Source organism: Equus quagga, chromosome 10, assembly GCF_021613505.1.
Source record: "Equus quagga isolate Etosha38 chromosome 10, UCLA_HA_Equagga_1.0, whole genome shotgun sequence".
Classification (NCBI taxonomy): domain Eukaryota; kingdom Metazoa; phylum Chordata; class Mammalia; order Perissodactyla; family Equidae; genus Equus; species Equus quagga.
Window position 1 is genome coordinate 55,387,700 of NC_060276.1, and position 18,294 is coordinate 55,405,993.

Here is an 18,294-nt window from a genome sequence, read left to right on the forward strand (position 1 = left end):
AATTTCACTAGAGGGAATCAACAGCAGAGTAGATGACACAGAAGAATGGATCAGTGATCTGGATGACAGAGTAGGGAAAATAACCCAAGTTGAATGGAAAAAAGAAAAAAGAATTAAAAAGAATGATGACAGTCTAAGGGACCTCTGGACAACATCAAGTGTACTAACATTTGCATCACAGGTGTCCCAGAAAGTGGGAGAGGCAAAAGGGCAGAGAATTTATTCAAAGAAATAATAGCTGAAAACTTCTCTAACCTGGGGTAGGAAACAGACATCCAGGAACAGGAAGCACAGAGAGGACCAAACAAGATGAACCCAAAGAGGCCAACACCAAAACACATTACAATTAAAATGTCAAGAATTAAACAAAAAGAGAGAATCCTAAAGCTGCAAGAGAAGAGCAACAAGTTACATAAAAAGAAAACCCATAAGGCTATCAGCCAACTTCTCAGCAGAAACCTTAAAGGCTAGAATGCAGTGGCACAATAGATATAAAGTGCTGAAAGGAAAAAACCTACAGCCAAGAATACTCTACCTGGCAAGCTTAACATTCAGAAGGAAAGAGAGAAAAGAGTTTTCCAGACGAGCAAAAACTAAAGGAGCTCATCACCACTAAGATGGCATTACAAGAAATGATAAAGGGATTTATTTTAGAGGGGAAAAAAAGACCACAAATAGGAATAAGAAAATTATCAAACAAAAAATATCACTGGTAAAGGCAAATATACAGTAAAGGGAGTGGATCAACCACTTCTAAAGCTAATATGAAGGTCAAAAGACAAAAGTACTAAAATCATCTATATCTATGAAAACAGGCTAAGGGATAAACAAAAATAAAATAAGTAAAATATGATATCAAAAACATAGGATGTGTGTGGGGGAAGTAAAAGTGTAGAGTTTTTAGTAAGAGGTCAAAGTTAAGAGACCCTCAATTTAATACAGATTGCTGTTTACATAGGTTACTATATATGAACCTCATGGTAATCACAAACCAAAAACCTATGATAAGTACACAAAAAATAAAGAGAAAGGAACCCAAACATAACAATAAAGAAAGCCACTCAAAATCACAAGAGAACAGACCAAGAGAAGAAGAAAGGAACCAAGAAGAACTACAAAAACATCCAGAAAAATAGTAACAAAATGGTAATAAGCACATACTTATCAATAGTTACATTAAATGTAAAGGTACGAAATGTTCCAATCAAAAGACATAGGGTGGCTGAACAGCTGTAAAAACAAGACCCATATATATACACCACATACAAGAGACACACTTCAGACCTAAAGACACTCAGAAACTAAAAGGGAAGGGATGGAAAAAGATATTCCATGCAAATGGAAATGAAAAGAAAGCTGGGGTAGACATATTTATATTAGACAAAATACACTTTAAAACAAAAACTGTAACAAGAGACAAAGAAGGTCATTACATAATGATAATGGTAAAAATCCGACAAGAGGCAATAATGATTGGGAATATCTATGCACCCAATATAAGAGCACCTAAAGATATAAAGCAAATACTAGCTGATATAAAGGAGAAATTGAAAGTAACACAGTAATAGTAGGGGACATTAGCACTCCACTTATATCAATGGATATATCATTCAGACAGAAGAACAATAAAGAAACATGAGACTTAAATAACACATTAGACCAGATGGACTTAATACATATATATAGAATATTCCATCTACAATCTGCAGAATATACATTCTTTTCAAATGCGTATGGAACATTCTCCAAGATAAATCACATATTAGGCCACAAAACAAGTCTCAATAGATTTAGGAAGATTGAAATAATATCAAGCATCTTTTCTAATTACAGTGGTATGAAAGTAGAAAGCAAGTACAAGAATAAAGGTGGAAAAGTCACAAATATGTGAAGATTAAACAAAATGCTACTGAACAACTAGTGGATCAACAAACAAATCAATAGAGAAATCAAAAAATACCTAGTCACAAACGAAAATGAAAATACAACATACCAAAACATATGGGATACAGCAAAAGTGGTACTAAGAGGGAAGATTAGAGTAATACAGGCTTACCTTAAGAAACAAGAAAAGCCTCAAATAAACAACCTAATGATATACCTTAAAGAACTAGAAAAAAAGGACAAATGAAGCTCAAAATCAGTAGAAAGAATGAAATAATAAAAATCAGAGCAGAAATAAATGAAATAGACTTAAAAAACAATAGAAGAAAATCAATGAAACCAAGAGCTAGTTCTTTGAAAGGATAAACAAAATTGACAAACCTCTACCCAGACTCACCAAGAATAAAAGAGAGAAGGCTCAAACAATTAGAATCAGAAATGAAAGAGAAGAAATTACAATGGATACCACAGAAATACAAAGGACAATAAGAGAATACTATGGAACACTATACACCAGCAAATTGGACAATCTAGAAGAAATGGATAAATTTTCAGCATTATACTACATTCCAAAACTGAATCAAGAAGTAATAGAGAATCTGAATAGACTGATCACTAGTAAGGAGATTGAAACAGTAATCAAAAACATCCCAAAACACAAAAGTCTAAGACCAGATGGCTTCCCCAGTGAACTCTACCAAACATGCGAAGAAGATTTAAAACCTATCCCTCTCATACTCTTCCAAAACTTAAGGAGGAGGGGATACCTCCTAACTCATTCTATGAGGCCAACATTTTTCTGATACCAAAACCAGACAAGGACAACAGAAAAAAAGAAAATCACAGGCCGATATCACTGATGAACATAGATGCAAAAATTCTCAACAGAATATTAGTAAATTGAATACAATACATTAAAAGGATCATACACCATGATCAAGTGGGATATATTCCAGGGAAGCAAGAATGCTTCAACATCTGCAAATCAATCAACATGATAAACCACATTAACAAAATGAACAATAAAAATTACATGATCATCTCAATAGATGCACAGGAAGCATCTGACAAGATACAGCTTCCACGTATTATAAAAACTCTGAATAAAACGAGTATAGAAGGAAAGTTCCTCAACATAATAAAGGCCATATATGACAAACCTACAGCTAACATTGTACTCAATGGTGAAAAATTGAAAGCTATCCCTTTTAAGAACATAAATAAGACAAGGATGCACACTTTCACCTTCTTATTTAACATAGTATTGGAAGTCCTAGCCCAAGCAATTAGGCAAGAAAAAGAAATAAAAGGGATCCAAATGGGAAAAGAAGAAGTAAAACTGCTACTCTTTCACAATGACACAATTTTATATATAGAAATCCCTAAAGAATCTATCAAAAACTATTAAAAATAATAAGTGAACACAGCAAAGTTGCAGGGTACAAAAGCAACATGCAAAAATCAGTTATGTTTCTGTACACTAACAACAAAATACCAGAAAGGGAATCCAAGAATATGACCTCATTTACAATAGCAACAAAAAGAATAAAATACCTGGAAATAAATTTAACCAAGAAGGTGAAAGACCTGTACACTGAAAACTATAAAACACTGTTGAAAGAAATCAAAGAAGAAACAAAGGAATGGAAAGATATCCATGCTCATAGATTGGAAAAATTTACATAGTTAAAATGTCTCTATTATAACATTTTATTCATTCTGCCTTATGTTAAGTTTTCTTACTCTATGTCCATACTTCCTAAATCAATCTACAGATTCAATGAAATCCCTATCAAAGTCCCAATAACACTTCACAGAAAGAGAACAAAGAATCCCAAAATTTATATGGAACAACAAAAGACCCTGAATAGCCAAAGCAATCCTGAGAAAAAAGAACAGAGCTGGAGATATCACACTCCCTGATTTCAAAATATACTACAAAGCTATAGTAATCAAAACAGCACGGTACTGGCAAAAAAACAGATACACAGATCACAGAACATAATTCGGAGCCCAGAAATAAACCTACACATCTATGGAGAGCTAATTTTCAACAAAGAAGCCAAGAACATACAATGGAGGAAAGAAAGCCTCTTCTCAGTTGGGAAAACTGCACAGCCGTGTGCAAGAGAATAAAAATAAACCATTATCTTACACCATACACAAAAATTAACTCAAAATGGATCAAAGACTTGAATGCAAGACCTGACACCACAAAATTCCTAGAAGAAAACATAGATGGTATGCTCTTCAACATCAGCCTCAGCAGTATCATTTTGAATCTCATGTCTCCTCAGGCAAGGGAAACAAAAGAGAAATTAAAAAATGGGCTACATCAAACTAAAAAGCTTCTGCATGGCAAAGGAAACCATCAACAAAATGAAACAACAACCCACCAATTGGGAGAAAATATTTGCAAATAATATATTTGATAAGGAGTTAATATCCAAAATATATAAAGAACTCACAAAACTCAACAACAAAAAAATGAACAAGCCGATTCAAAAATGAGCACAAGATCTAAACAGACATTTTCCCCAATAAGATATACACCATATCTATGGCCAATAGGTGCATGAAAAGATGTTCAACAACACTAATTACTAGGGAAATGCAAATTAAAACTACAAAGAGATATCATCTCATGCCCATCGGAATCACCATTATTAAAAAGGCAAGAAATAACAAGTGTTGTAGAGGATGTGGAGAAAAGGGAACCTTTATATACTGCAGGCAGGGATGCAAACTGGTTCAGCCACTATGTAAAACAGTATGGAGATTCTTCAAATAATTAACAGCAGCACTACCATATGATCCGGGTATTCCACTTCTGGGTCTTTATCCAAAGAGCACAAAAACACTAATCTTAAAAGATATATGCACCCCTGTGTACATTGCAGCATTATTCACAATAGCCAAATCTTAGAAATAACCTAAGTGTGCATCATTGGATGAACAGATAAAGAAGATGTGATATGTACACACAATGGAATACTACTCAACCACAAAAAATGATTAAATCTTCCCATTTGCAACAACATAGATGGACCTTGCGGGTATTATTCTAAGCGAAGTAGATCAGACAGAGAAAGCCAAATACTATATGATTTCACTCATAAGTGGAAAATCAAAAAAACAAGAAAAAGAAACAAACACACAGACACAGATAACAGATTGATGATTACCAGATGGGAAGAGGGGAGGGGGGAGGGCAAAAGGAGTAAAAGGGCACATTTGTACAGTGAAAGACGGCAACTAGACTTTTGGTGGTGAACAAGATACAGTCTACACAGAAGCTGAAGTATAATGATGTACACCTGAAATTTATATATGCTATAAACCAATGTTACCTGAATAAAATGATAATTTTAAAAAAGTTCCTGAGGGAATGTTATTGCCAAAGAAACCACAATTCTGGCCTGGGTAAGCCCTGGGGCTCCCCTAATCTGAACTACTAATGAGTAGATGAAAACTCTACAGCACCAAGGAGAGCATGCACAGTAACACCCACCTCAGATGTGCCTACTGAGTATGAGAGACAGGAAGGATCTCCCACGGCCAAACTAGGATCAGGGAGGACATGCAAAGGTGTTCCTTCCAGCATGCACAACAGGTCAAAGCAAAGAACATACTCCAGGGCAATCATAGGATTTCATAAAAAAAAAAAGAATAACTTTAGAGTAAGTGTACTAAACATTCAAATTAAAAATAACCCTATGAGGTTGGTGCTATTTTTATTTCTTTTTTACAGATGAAGAAACTGTGAAGCACAGAGAGGATAATCACTCCTAAGGTCACACAAGAAGTAAGTGGAAAGCCAGGATTTAAACCCAGACAGAATCCTTGTTCTTACATCAAATCTATATCACTTTTTAAGTGGTTCTGACCCATCACAAATTAATTTCCAAAGAAAGAAAAAGAACATTTTTTTTAGTTGTGAGACAATAATATGGAGCACAAGGCTAGTCAATTCAGTGTCATGAAAAAAGTTAGTGATACAGTACTCACACACAAAACAATTAGAGACACACAAAAGACAGAATATGAATATGTATTGAGTAGTATAGTGCAAACTAAAAGTAGAAAGGGAAAGGGACTTTGCTTAAAAAGGGAAGCACTGGGGATAGAAGTCATTCAGGAAATCTACATGGAGAAAGCCTAGGCATTAAAGAATAGAGAAGTCTTAGTAGATGAGTGAAGTTATTCCAAACCAAGCAAATAGAATGTGCAATCACATTAAGTTGAATGTACTGTCTTGTGGAGTAAAGTGAAGAGACCAGCCTGTTTGGTGGTATAACATGCACAGGCAAGTCAACAAGACAGCTAAGTATCTGTAACTAGTTGAATAACTAGACAAAGAATTAATGTATCAAAGTCTCACTAGACATACATCTCTTATGGTATGGTCAAAGGCTGTCTTCTGCCATATTCTATTTTATAGCTTTTGTGAAAGACTTGACTAGGAGGAGAGATGGTCATTCACATATGCAGTGAGGCTGAGAGTTTGGCCAAACATATTGTTTGATGTATTTATTATGCAAAAATCTCTTAACAGGCTGGAAAAAGTAGCCAAATCTATCAAAAAGAGATTTAATATATACTTCTAAATGAACAAGTACAAAATACAGGGAGAGGTTTTATAACAGTTAGTATGAAAATTCCTTCAGGATTTTATATAAATTCATGCTCTAAGCGTCAGTTTCTTCACCTTCAAAGTGAAGTGATTGGATTAAAATATTTCAATGTTTCCTTGAAATTCTAAATTTCTATGATTCTTTGCATCAATAGTTGAATGTGGCTGCAAAAATAACCAATGTGATCTCAGGTAAATTAATAAGAGCTTGAAGTACAGAAAAGGAACATGGTACTCCAAATTTACTGTGTGCTGGTCACACCACACGTGGGCAGATTTCTCTTAAGGACATGATGAACCGAGCTTGTCCAGAGGGAATGGGTTAGACAGTAAAGAAAACAGAAACTATGCTAAATAAGAAACCTGGGGATATTTATCACCATATTTCAAAGGTTTTTCCATTGCACTTAGGATAAAATTAAGAAATATAAAAGTCTACTATGGCCTAGAAAGTCCTATCTGATGTGGTTCATGTCTATCAGGGTCAAACCTAGAAATGTATCTGTGGGACAACTCAACAAGTGAGGGCCCATTCAAGAACACTTTTCATAGGCATATTACTAAAGACAGAAAGCTTGAAATTAACTTTAATGATGTTCAGAAAAGAGAAATAATGTGTACCCCCAGATGCCCTGCCTGATATATGCTACTCTCTAACATCACCTTGATTGACTCTACTGCTAGCTCAGCCACACTGGCTTCACCCCTTAAATAAACCAAATTCTTTTCCACCTCATAACTTTCACAGATTTAGTCTTCTCTTCTTAGACAACTCTATTGGCAATTTTTCACTTGGCCAAATACTAAGCATCCTTCAGGTTTCAGCTTAAAAGTCACTTGCTCAAAGAAATCTTCTAAGACATACCATTCTAAATCAGGTCATCCTGTTATAATCTCTTTAATGAATCACATAACTTTCTGATCATAATCTTTAATGTTCTTTCATAGTAGTTTATCATGAGTCATAGTTATATACTTATTCGATAGTCTAAAATGTCAGGAACTTTATTTTTTTGGTCCAGAGTTGATACCCGGAATCCTTTGTTCTTTGTTTACTGGAGTGACTTAAACGAATTTTCATCTTGAAGCAGAAATCCATATAGAGTAAAAAGGGCAGGAAGAGAGAGTTGGAGAGGTAAACTGCTTTGCATAATGAATTGAGGAATGTTCTGAATTTCTAGGCACAGCCTGAGAGAGTGAGAATGAGGTGTCAGAAAAATGGAGAGAAGATGAAATACGAAAAATGAGATCAGGTAGACAAAGAGATGGGATCCAGCTCAATAGCGGAAGAAATGGGCAATGAGAAACTTCCAGTGATGGCAGTGGCCAAGGAATTTTAAGAATAGAGGTGTATAATATTCTAAATTATTTGCTGTGCTGCAAATTAATGACCCTAGGAATATTGGGCATATTAGTTTGCTAGAGCTTCTAAAACAAAACACCACAACCTGGGTGTCTTAAACAACAGAAATGTATTTTCTCACAGTTCTAGAGATTAGAAGTCCAAGACCAAAGTGTCACCAGGTTTGACTTCTCCTGAGGCTCTTTCCTTGGCTCCAGAAGACAACCTTCTTGCTGTGTCCTCTAATGGCTTTTTGTCTGTGCATGCAACCCTGGTGTCTTTCTTTGTGTCCAAATTTTCTCTTCTTATAAAGACATCAGTCACATTGGATTAGGGTCCACTCTAATGGCCTCATTTTAATTTAATTACCTCTTTAAAGACCCTATCTCTAAACACAGTCACGTCTGAGGTACTGAGGGTTAGGGCTTCAACACATGAATTTTGGGAGACACAATTCAGCCCATGACATTGGGGAAGAAGGTGAAACATGCTGGATCTCCCACCAAACACGAAATGAAAGCTAGAGCAAGTTCGTCTAAATACCAAGGGAAGGAGTAACCCCACAAAAACGAACTTGGCTGTCTTTCAGGTAACTGGCACTTTTGTTGCAGTAGTTGCTCTCACTTGTGAATATTTACAGAAGCTTAGTCAAACAGCACAACTTTCTTTAATCCAAAACATATTCTCATTTATCCAGTTTTGCCATATTTCTTATCATTTTTATAAATTTGATTCTTGTAAGATTACTCCAATTGAATGAGCAAATATAAGAGGTAGAGTGAGACAGTTGTTTCCACAATTAAAAATTGCCTATCATGAGTATGAAAAATGTAAATATATAAAAATGTTTTTCAGGCACCTTGAGAAGAAACAAGAAAAGGAAAGGACATGAAAATAAAATTGTGGCACACTATCTGGGAAATACTGAATCCTATCCTTAGGATCACATTAATAAACCACTGAAATTCTTACTGAATCACCAAGGAGCCTATAAAAATTAAGCTTATGTAATTAATAAGCTTGATTCTTTTGGAAATGATAATTTGTTTCTTCTTTGATGCTGACTATACAGAATTTAACGGTTTATAAGGATTTTTAAAGCTTCTAAAATCTATTTTCTAAATTAAGCTTTACTCTCTAAAATCATGTTTCTCTTTTCAGTAAATTAAAACTTTTCTTAAGAGAGTAATATAACAATCTTAATTGAGTTCAAGTGTATAAATGCCAAAGCAACCTAGGAAAGTTACATTATCTATATTTGTTGTGGGGACTGCCAGTCACCAGTCGATTAAGCCCCTTTTTATTCATCTTCATAAAGTGTAATATGATTCTCTTATCCTTTTTAAGCACTCTGTTGCTTATATATCAAAGAAATTACAGCATTTGTTTAGTTGTTGTTCCTTTGGCCACAAAAAGTTTCATTACTGAGCATAAAATATTTCTGTATATGAGTGGAAAGGGCATTTAATTATGACTTTATACCCTTTTTTGCTGTTTGACGTTTTTATAATGTGCATGTATAACTTTAATAACAAAAATATATGCCTCAGAACATACACAGACGAGTTGACAATATCTTCAGTTAATTTTAATCTGTGATCATATATTTGCTAAGCTATTTAGTATTCTCTAAATGAGATTCATGTCAAAATGATAATAATGGATTAAAAATTAATGCTGAGTGTGATCAAAGATCATAGCAGTAACATCATTTTTGCCAACTTTTAGTGTACTCTGTGGTATAGCTATACTTAACTGCCAATAACAGTGAACTAATTAAACAATAGAAATTTATTAAAAGTATAATTTCTAAGAGATATGTGGCTCTATCTGAAAAGGGTTATTTAGACTTCATCGAATTTCTAATTTTTTATTGACCAAGTGTGTGGCCAAGAGGTAAAATGTATTCTTAAAACTTGATTGCTAAAGGAACATTAGAGAAGCTGTGATCCTAAGGAAAAAAATCAAAGTTTCTGTTCGATTTAATGAAAAAATAACTAAGCACTGGTTTGCATTTACTTTGGTTTCAGATGTTAAAATCTTTCAAAAGTATAATACAACATATGTGAAGAAAAATATTTGAGTTTCCTATCAGTTTAGAAATTGCATTGTTATACATGTTAAACGATGCAGGAAAAGTGGCCCATCAATATGAATGCATTTTTAAAGGCAAAATTAAGTTCTATGCATCTTTTCCTGGCTAACATCTACCAAATGTTCAGTTCTCTACTTCAGTGTCGCTTCCTCAGGGAAGCTATCCATAGCACCATAGGCTAAGCAAAGCTCAGTTTTCTGCTCTTCTAACACATGGCACTTCTCCATAGCACTTAGCATAAGTTATTATTACATAATTTTATAATTATTTGTTTAATGTACCTCCACTTTAATGAGCAGGGACCCTGTTTATTCTGTCCGTCATTGTCTCCCTAACATTCATCAAAATGCCTTGTGGATAGTAAGAAATCCATAAATACATGTTGAATGAGTGATTAAGGATATTAATACCAGTTCTAATACACTGTCATCATTCATCCTGATCCAATTTCTCACTTCTTAAAGGTCATTTTAATAAGTGTTGCTCAATTGGGGTGTTGTCCTCCATCCAGGGGACATTTGACAATGTCTAGAGGCATAATTAGTAGTCACAAATGCTGAAGAGTTGCTACCGGCAACTACAGGGTAGATGCCAGGTATGTTACTAAATATCCCACAATGCACAGCACAGCCCCTACAACAGCCCCTAGTCCAAAATATCGGTAGTGCTGAGGTTGAGAAACCCTGGATCAGATTAAGAGCTTTTGTTTTTATTCTTTTTAGTTGAGTTCAGGTTCAGGCAGATAGGATAAATATATTAATAAGTTTAACTGAGAGATTATTAAACTCTCTTCTTTCTTCCAAAATATTTCACTTCCATATAGCATGGTATATGAATATATTTTGTGTATTGATTTTGGAATGAATACAAGTAGTGTATATCTTTTTTTCATGAATAGCAACTATGAAATATGCTTTCAAAATTCATAAATATGATTTAGAGGTCACAGCACAATGGTTAGTATCTTAGTTCTTAGAGAATTTATGTGGTAGACATCTGTCAGCTCATAGGAAAGAGAAATATGAAGGTTCATTTACATAAAGAAAAATCACTGAATAACAATGCTTTTTTCTTTGACCTAATCCAAGACATCAAAGTAATGTCTTTTTTTTTTAAAGTTGCCTTTAGTAGGTAATAGTTTAGTTTTTTTTAAAAAAATTAAATTACTTGGGGCTGGCCCCGTGGCCGAGTGGTTAAGTTCGCGCGCTCCGCTGCAGGCGGCCCAGTGTTTCGTTGGTTCAAATCCTGGGCGCGGACATGGCACTGCTCATCAAACCACGCTGAGGCAGCGTCCCACATGCCACAACTAGAAGGACCCACAACGAAGAATATACAACTATGTACCGGGGGGCTTTGGGGAGAAAAAGGAAAAAATAAAATCTTTTAAAAAAAAATTACTTCAATCATCTATTCTTAACCTAAAATTAAAGAAACAATATGATTATTCCACTTTGTTTCTGGCAAATATTGGGGTATAGGAGGCTGTTAATTTAAAGAAGTATTTTGTGAAAGTTATTACACTGGTTATTGGACAAATCTATGCATATGTGACTAAAATATTCCATTGGTATAATTACTCAAGGTTCATTGTCTTAATGACAAAGTTGCAGGATATGTTTTCTACAACTCTGCTCCGCAGAGCAGAGTTCCATATAAAGATGTCTTATAAATGAGCCCTGCCTACCATTATAAGCCTTGTTCAATTCAGGTATACTTGGATAAGCAACGTCTGGAATTTGTGCAAGGTCTCTTTACTATAGAATATTAGGTGAGAAGTTTGACATAATATTTAAAAATATCCAACTAGGAAAATTTGACTCTTTCCTTTCAGATTGAGAACATTTGCTAGGCATACAAAATCAACCCCAGCTTTTACTAAAAGGGCTGTGGCTGAATTTATTAGAATTTCTGTTTCCCTACTCCTCATTCTCTTCTTTTCATCGACATAAAATTCCCAATTTGTCTTGAATTTCAATATTTTCTAATGGTATATAGGAATAAGTATAATAGGTATAATATCCAGTACACTCATAATATTTTTCCTCAAAATGCATGGGCTAAGTGTACAAGCTTATATTAGTACTTAAATTTATATTTCCAAGAAGAAATAACAGAACACGGCCCGGCATAGTGTGTCTTATGAGATACCACCAGATATTATTTTTTAATGTTATTAAAAAAGATTTAGGGATTCTTATTGTTGCAAAACTATCTATCTCCATACTAAGAGACACTGCTGACATAGGTGGGATGATGATTAATTGAAGATCATTGAATTGAGCTAACTCTTGTTCTGTTTCACATAGACAGAGAGAGAAGGAAAGACAGACGGATGTGTTTCCAAGAACATTTGCACTAAGTAGTAGTATTTATTCTAGTGTTGAGTTTCTTTGTAGAATATTCCACAATGTAAATCTCAATTCTACTCTTACTCTCCCTCCATCATTAACACTATATATTTTAAAAAGTATCTTCCACATTTATCTATATCGCAACTTATTTTGGGGGGTATTTCCTCCTACAATTTTCAAGAAATAGTTTGTTCCATTGACAGTGCCTTTGACAATCTGAAACATCTCCATCTCTGACATTTTTTTAAAAAGTTTTCTAAAGAGCCAGTCTCAAAAATTTAAAATATTTAGGAGCTGGAGCTTCTAAAGAAATTTATCATATTAGAATAATAATAATGCTTGTGAAAATAAAAGTAAAACCAACATTCTTAGTAAGACATCTTAGAAAAAATAAGTAAATGTGGATAAACAGAACAATACCTTTTGGATATGAGCATATGAAATAACTATTTTCTTGCAATAACTTTCTTGAGGTAATACCTGCTATACATAGGGTTTAGTATAGACTATTCTCTATGTGTTCTTGTTTGTCTATTTGCCCTAGAAATAGCCTCAAGGTAAAACTTTTTTATTTACTACTCTTACACTAGTGAGTGTGCCACTTAAAAATGAGATACTGTTTTCACCATTGTTGTGATTATGTTATGATTTATCCCTTACTGCACTGTGTTCATAATCACAAGGTTTATGGCAATTTCCAATGATACAGCAATTTTTAATTTAAATTTCCTTTTTCACATTATAAAAATAAGATAAATAAGATGGGCTTATTGTATGTGTGTGTGTACTTATTATTGAGGCATCAACAAACCCTGAACAAATGTCACTGAAATATAATGAATGGTACATAGGGGAAACTGTTTTATAAATGAGAAAAGTAAAATTACATTGTCTCATTTTCTCTAGGAAATGATGACACAACCTAATTTGTACCTTTTATAGAGAGGCAAAGAAAATATTTGAAATTAATATTATATCAAAGATTATGTTTTTGCAAGCAATTATTATCTACCATTTGCAAAGATACTGTTTCAAACTCCCCACCCCAGCCCCTAGACACACAATTTTATTTGAAATAATTCTATTTCTGATTTTTCTCAAGGAATATATTGAAGTTCTCAAAATAAAGTGAATTTGCATTTCCTTTCACCTAAAAAATAACACATATATTGTACAGCGCTTCTGTGGAAGAGTCAAAGAAAAGGAATTAAAGATACGATATAGTAACTCCAAAAATGTTGGAATCACTGTTTTACCAGTAAATCGTGTTGGGTGACAGTTCCTTCAGAAATAAATATGGCATTAACTAAAATAATATTTTGGCCATTGCAAGTATATAGGGAAATAAATAGTTAAAGACTTGGTGGTGAGCCCCTGAACCTGTTGCTTCTCTAAGTCACAGAACAAATTAGATTTGAGTTAGCTATAATGTAAGTTTCTATTATCAGATATCTGTTGATTACCCGATGTGAAATAAGCTGATAATTTTATTTCACTGTACAAGTCACCAACATACGAAACAAAGCAAAGCATGATAGCTTTAATTGGCAAGGTGCCTGAAGCTGACTAAGAAGTCAAAGGATATCAAAACAGAAGTTCAATTTGACTATCTAGTAGTCTGCCAAATACTACAGATGGAGTAAAGGGTGAGGTCTTAGGAAAGCATTCAGGACTAAGATAAGGAAGGCACAGAACAGACAATATGCCCAGGAAAATTGGTTATGGTAGGAAAGAACAGCTTTCTATATCATCAAAACAGAAAGTGTATAGGAAGCAAGAGAGAGTTAGCGAAAACAGACTTTTTAAAATGTTCTCTTATTCTAGAGCAACACTGTTGGCCCTCTCCCATTTTATGCTCTCTCCTAAGTGTATGCCCTGTGGGCTCAACCTATTTTAACCATCTCTAGAAGGAGATCGGATAACTGATAGATGATTATCACTCACTCATCATTACACACACATGTTTAGCGTGTACTGTGTTAGAGGCACTGTGATATGCTCTATAATCTTGCTCTTCATGGAGGTGGGACAAAAGTGAGAAGTGCTTCAGATTAAGAATACAGCATATTGCACTCTAGGGTAGGCTCCTAACCTGGAATTTGTGTACTTCTGGGTGCATGGAAATATCTCAAAGGGGTCTATAAACTTCCTGAGTTTTTTCATCAGACTTTCAAAAAGGTCCATTACCCAAAAAAGGTTAAGAACCACTTTTGTATTTAATATTGTTTATTAATTAATTTAGTTAATCAGTATTCATCTTGCTGTAATCTGCCCCCATTACCTACGTCGGTGCTTCTCACAACGGTTTTCCTAGATCAGTAGCATCAGCATAACCTGGGAACTTGTTAGAAATGAAAATTCTCTGGCCCACCCCAGACTTACTGAATCAGAAACTCTGGGATTTGGGTCCAGCCATTTTTGTTTAAACCAGCCCCCCAAGGTGATTTTGATGCATGCTTAAATTTGAGAGCTACTGACTTGGGATATAGCTGTTGCAAAAATAAAAGTTTTTCTTTCCCCATGATTTTTCCATCTAACTCTTTACTGAGGAACTAGTTAAGTCCATTTAGGTATAAATAAAAACTACGAGGTATATAGGGGTAGAAGGGAATGGGAACTAGCATTAACCGAACTTCAAATATATGCCAGGTGTCTTGGATATGTGATCTCATTTGTATATATGTGCATCCTTTGTATATATAGTCCCTCACGATAATCCTATGAAATGGTTATCATCTCTATTGAGAAATACATAAATGGAGGTAAAATTTATTTATCAAGGTAAAATAATTTGCCCCAAAGAGACAGAGCAACAGAGAGGGAAAGTGCATGATCTAATTTATATGATTTCAAGCTATTTAAGGATCTAATAGATCCAAAAATATCAGTTTTGAAAACTAATCCATGAAAAGTAATGTGACTAAAATCTTTTCCTTAGAGCTCACGGATAAACCTTTAGTTTTATTTAAGTGCATTCAGTTACTTTTCTATTATTTTTGTACATATCACTCTAATATGTGCGTATATCAAACAAACAAGTTGGAAAGCTGTAGAAAAGTGAGAGGCTCAAGTTTCTTTTTCCTTTACACCTAGGCCAGCAGGCTCACTATTCCCTCTGGTTCCTTTGAGGTATCTAGGTGTATAAACCTCAGGCTTAAAATGAAATTATTTTCTTTGCTCCATAGCTACATGAACCATGACAAAGTTAGTCCCTTAGTTTCTGATCCAACTCCTCTTTAATCAGTGTATTTTTCTTAGCCTTTCTTTGCTTAAGTACAAGTCTCCCTATTAATTCCCCAAGACCTGTTTTTTGCTCTTAGTCCATTATCTAACTTCCAGTTAGTTGATATACTACTAAATGCTCCAAAGTAGATAAAATCATCCTCTTTTATGCCCAAACAAATTTTTATATATTTATTTGTTTATTTTACCAAACAAATTCTACATATCACACCGTTGCCTCTTGTCTAGAGTCAATGAGTATATCCCATAGTCCTTCAGTCCTTTTTAACACAACAGGAAATTAAAATTTTATGTATGAACTACAATTATAAATGTTGATCTATAGGGAATCATGTGCTATAATATAACAAACAATATAATTTGGGAGGAAAGGTAATTCTTAACAAGCACTTTTTATTTACACTAGCATTTCTTAACTGCGTCACATAAGCACTCAATAGGTATTCTTGGTTGGGTGTTTTCAATGGTTGAATACTTTAGGAAAAACTGAGTAAAACAAAATTTAAAAGGTTTCTTTATTGGAGCACTAATTGGAATATTAAATATGCAAACGTACATTGCAAATACTAAGAGGTATTATAATAAGCAGCATTTCCTAAATTTATTTGAGCACAGAGCCATTTTTCTCTGAAATTCTAACAGTGTTTCACAGAACCCAGTTGGGAAACGCCTGTCCATACCATTCAATTTAGATCATTTTCAAACATTGTTTATTTTTATCTAACCATTTTATATCTGTTATATTTCTTGCTTCTCAAATAAGATTATAAGATATTTCCTAGGTAAAAGAATGAGACATACGTTTTCCTCTGGTTCCCCATTACTGCATAGTAAATTGTTGTACAGAGATTATGGCACTTAATATCTGGTAACAATGATTTTGCAAACTTCTTTTCAGTTAATTGTATTTTGAAAGCTATTCACCTTGGTCTTTTTTATGCTAGAGCAAAAAAAAAAATTCTAATAACAGCATGAATTGAGGGACTTCCAGCATAACAATGAGATGAGCTCCACGGATCCACTTCCCAGAAAAACTGCCAAAAATTATAAAAACAAACAAAAAGCAACCATTTTAAGTCTCTGTAAATGGCCCCAAGAATGTACAGTAAATAAAGAAGCATTTACTCAAGCTGCTAAAATGTGGTAAGAACAGCAAGACTGGTATTTAAACACAGACTTACTCCTTCTGTCCTACCTTCCATTTCAGCAATATGGAAACTCCACTCTAGACTGGTGAAGCAAAGAACACAGGCCTCCCTCTCCACCAAGCTCCCTGTAGGAGGGTTATCTTCTCTAGAGGGGTAGGATGTTACCATTTATTATCCTGAACCAAGATACTTGTTGCTGCGACTAAGTTCTGGGCAGGTGTGGCTGGGAAGGTGGGGATTCTTCTGCCCAGCCTCTACTCGCTGAGTGAAGGCTCTTCCATAGGTGTGGTGCCACTAATAATACTGGCACCCCAACTGTCCTTGCTCTGTGCCCTGAGTCAGTGATTCCACTCTGAATAAACACAGAGTCACAGACATATCATGGTAAAAATTATGAATGCCGAAAACAAGAATAAAATCTTGAAAGCAGTGAGAAAAATAACTACAGACCTACCTTGTTTTATTGTGCTTTGCTTTACTACACTTAGCAGGTACTGTGTTTTTTGCAAATGGAGTTTGTGGCAACCCTGGGTCAAGCAAGTTTATCGGTGCCATTCTTCCAACAGCAATTTTTCACTTCATATCTCTGTGTCATATTGTGGTAATTCTCACAATATTTTAAATGTGTTCATTATTATTATATTTGTTATGGTGATCTGTGATCAGTGATCTTTGATGTTATCATTGTAATTGTTTTGGGGTGCCACAAACTGTGCCAATATAAGACAGCAAACTCAACTGATAATGTTGTGTGTGTTCTGACTGCTCCACTGACTGACCATTCATCTGTCTCTCTCACTCTCCTTGGGTCCCCCTATTCCCTGAGACACAACAATATTGAAATTAGGCCAATTAATAACCCTATAATGGCCTCTAAGTGTTCAAATGAAAGGAAGACTTGCACATCTCTCACTTTAAATCAAAAGCCAGAAATGATTAAGGTTGCTGAGGAAGGCATGTTGAAAGCCAAGATAGGCTGAAAGTTAGGCCTCTTGCACCAAACAGTTAAGCAAGTTGTGAATGCAAAGCAAAAGTTCTTGAAGGAGACTAAATCTGCTACTCCAGTGAAGACATGAACGATAAGAAAGCAAAACAGCCTTATTGGTGACATGGAGAAAATTTTAGTGGTTTGGATAGAAGTTCAAACAGCTACAACATTCCCTTAAACCAAAGCCAAATCTAGAGCAAGATTCTAACTTTCTTCAATTCTATAAAGGCTGAGAGAGGTGAGGAAGCTACAGAAGGAAAGTTTGAAGCTAGCAGAGGTTGGTTCATGAGATTTAAAAAAAGAAGCCATCTCTATAACATAAAAGTGCAAGGTGAAGCAGCAAGTGCTGATGTAGAAGCTTCAGCAAATTATCCAGAAGATATAGCTAAAATCATTAATGAAGGTGGCTATACTAAACAACAGATTTTCAGTGTAGATGCAACAGCCTTATATTGGAAAAAGACGCCGTCTAGGACTTTCATAGTTAGAGAGGAGAAGTCAATGCCTGGCTTCAAGACTTCAAAGGATAGGCTGACTCTTTTGTTAAGGGCTAAAGCAGTCGGTGACTTTAAGTTGAAGCCAATATTCATTTACCATTCTGAAAATCCTT